At 37.6% G+C, this 3,368-nt stretch overlaps 1 pseudogene; it reads left to right on the top strand.

The window, feature by feature from the left end:
* The first annotated feature begins 1,227 nt into the window (after window positions 1-1,227).
* Window positions 1,228-2,160, top strand: LOC117797681 (annotated as a pseudogene).
* The last annotated feature ends 1,208 nt before the right edge of the window (window positions 2,161-3,368 follow it).

Here is a 3,368-nt window from a genome sequence, read left to right as displayed (position 1 = left end):
ATATTAGCATAGGAGACGATAAATGTGAAGAAATGAAGAGATGGAATAGAGACAAAACACACTACACTCATTTAAGGAATAAAAAATTCAGATAGGACCAAGAAAGAGTGTTCGGTAGCTGAGTAGATGTGGCACAGGGCAAACCACGGAAGGGCTACAGCTGTTATATCCAATTACTTCCAGGGTGATCTTAAACCATAAGCTGGATTTCTGTTTTCAGCCGTCTTAAACATTCATATATCATCTTGTTTCTCTGTTGCACTCATGGTCAGTTCCTTGAGGCAACAATATTTATATAGTCAATAGGCTGAGTATAAGTACTGGGACATTTTAGTGCTTACATACTGAAAAAAAGAGGAAATAATTGTATTCACATTTCTTCACCTCATTACCATAACTCTAAGCCAGACTATAAAGATGATTTATGAGATAGTTTTTATTTCATCAGATTTGTAGAAAACATTTGTCTTCCCTCGAAAGCAAAGTAACTGCTTTTGTTAGAGTTTATCTTACATTAATCATTTCCAAAAAGTGCCCCATTCGTGTGTACGATCAATAGCAATTACTGGTATTTTGACGTGGTTATCTTCATATTTTACCATTGCTACCTGTACGTATTTTCTTCCTCAATGTTTTTATCAGAACAGAAGCATGTCAGGAGGTCAAGATGGAAAACCATAGTATTTTGACGTGGTTATCTTCATATTTTACCATTGCTACCTGTACGTATTTTCTTCCTCAATGTTTTTATCAGAACAGAAGCATGTCAGGAGGTCAAGATGGAAAACCATAGTATTTTGACGTGGTTATCTTCATATTTTACCATTGCTACCTGTACGTATTTTCTTCCTCAATGTTTTTATCAGAACAGAAGCATGTCAGGAGGTCAAGATGGAAAACCATAGTATTTTGACGTGGTTATCTTCATATTTTACCATTGCTACCTGTACGTATTTTCTTCCTCAATGTTTTTATCAGAACAGAAGCATGTCAGGAGGTCAAGATGGAAAACCATAGTATTTTGACGTGGTTATCTTCATATTTTACCATTGCTACCTGTACGTATTTTCTTCCTCAATGTTTTTATCAGAACAGAAGCATGTCAGGAGGTCAAGATGGAAAACCATAGTTTTTTGACGTGGTTATCTTCATATTTTACCATTGCTACCTGTACGTATTTTCTTCTGCAATGTTTTTACCAGAACAGAAGCATATCAGGAGGTCAAGATGGAAAACCATACAAGCGTGACAGTATTTATCTTAGCAGGATTGACAGAGGACCAAATTGAAGATTGTGCTATTTATCTTCCTACTCCCCACCTACTTGCTAAGCATCTCAGGCAACTTAGTTATCATTACCCTCACTTTGCTGGATTCTCATCTAAAGAGCCCTATGTATTTTTTTCTTCGAAATTTTTCTTTCTTGGAAATTTCTTACACAACAGTCTGCATCCCCAAATTGCTTGTAAGCATGGCAACCGGTGACAAAACCATTTCCTATAACTGTTGTGCAACTCAGTTATTTTTTGCCTTCCTTCTCGGTGCATCCGAATTTTATCTCCTGGCCGCCATGTCCTATGATCGCTATGTGGCCATCTGTAAGCCCCTGCATTACACAACCATCATGAGCACAGAATCTGTATCCAGCTAGTCCTTAGCTCTTGGGTCGCTGGTTTCCTCATCATCTTTCCAGGACTCATCTTAGGCTTAAGCCTGGACTTCTGTGGCTCCAATATCATTGATCACTTCTACTGTGACACCGCTCCCCTCTTGCAAATCTCCTGCACCGATACACCTGTGTTGGAAATGATGAGCTTCATCCTAGCTTTGGTGACTCTGCTGGTCACTTTGGCATTAGTGATTCTATCATACATGTATATTGCCCTGACAATTCTAAAAATTCCTTCTGCCAGCCAGAGAAAAAAGGCTTTCTCCACCTGTTCTTCTCACATGGTTGTCCTCTCCCTCTAATATGGCAGCTGCATCTTCATGTACATAAAGCCCTCAGTCAAGCAGAGGATATCCTTAATGAAGGGAGTGGCAATTCTCAACACTTCCGTTGCTCCACTTTTGAACCCCTTTATTTATACTTTAAGGAACCAGCAGGTAAAGCAGGCATTTAAGAACTTGCTACAAAGAGTTCTGTCTTTATTCAAATAGAATCATAATGAGATATATAGGGGAAATTAACAAGGAAAATTGCAAGGGAAGTGCTTAGATTGGGTCCCAATTTTACTATTGCAGCCTCCAATATATAGTCGTTATTTGTCCTTTCACTTCTTTCTGAAGTGTCATGATGGTTACATTAGTTCTTGTTTCTCAATAATGCCCTCCTTTTCAATACTAAAACTTTATTTTTCTGTTGCAGTGCAAGAATTCTCAAATTTGACCCCTTTCTCCTCTTCTTCCATTTAAATGTAGCAAATATTTGAAAGATTATTTTAATCAACTTTGTGTATTAGTTCATGGAGACTTAATTATTTCCATATCTGTGTAGTATATTTTGTTCTTCTTTTGATTTTCTGTAAAATCTTGATAAGTTCAAAACAATTATACGATGTCTTCTTTGAGATTTTGCCTTTGCCTGGCTTTTCATGTCCTGATACACATTCTCTATTGTTTTTAAATAACGATATTTAAAAGTGGGAAGTTGTAATTAAATCTCAATGTCCTTCTTTGTCTTGAGAATTGAAAAAAAACAGTATGCTAGTGTGATAAAAAATAATATTGTACATTATTTTTATTTTACATTTTATGTTATATAAGTAAATAAGTAAATAAATGTTGACTCATGTATGTGCTAAATCACATAACTTTTTTTTAAATATTCATTTATTTATTTGAGAGAGAGACAGAGCCCAAGCAGGGGGAAAGGCAGAGAGAGAGAAGCAGGTTCCATGCTGAGCGTGGAGCCTGACTCTGGGCTTAATCTCACAACCCTGAGATCATGACCTAAGCCAAAATCAAGAATCAGAGACTTAACCAACTGAGCCACACTGGTGCCCCATCATGTAACTTTGATTAAGAATAAAAGGCAGCAAGGTTTAGGGAAGATGGCAGCAGAGTAGGGGACCTTGTTTCATCTGGTCCCATAAATTTAGCTGGATACCTATCAAACCATGCTGAACACACACGAATTCAACCTGAGTTGTAAGAAGATTTATCTGGATCTCTACCAGCAGAAAAACGACTACTTTTTGAAAGTCATTTTTAATCTTTGGGGGAAATATCAGATAAATGGAGAGGGGAGGGAGCCTCCATAAGCTGGCCACCAGGAAGTGATATAACACCGGAGCACAAAATCGGGACTCTTAGAGGTCCGCTCCAGTGAGAGACATCCCTCTCTGAAAAAGGCAGAAGGGATAAAT

This window comes from Ailuropoda melanoleuca, unplaced genomic scaffold, assembly GCF_002007445.2.
Source record: "Ailuropoda melanoleuca isolate Jingjing unplaced genomic scaffold, ASM200744v2 unplaced-scaffold11160, whole genome shotgun sequence".
Lineage (NCBI taxonomy): Eukaryota > Metazoa > Chordata > Mammalia > Carnivora > Ursidae > Ailuropoda > Ailuropoda melanoleuca.
The sequence above is the reverse complement of the archived record's forward strand: the minus strand, read 5'-3'. Positions and strand labels throughout refer to the sequence as shown.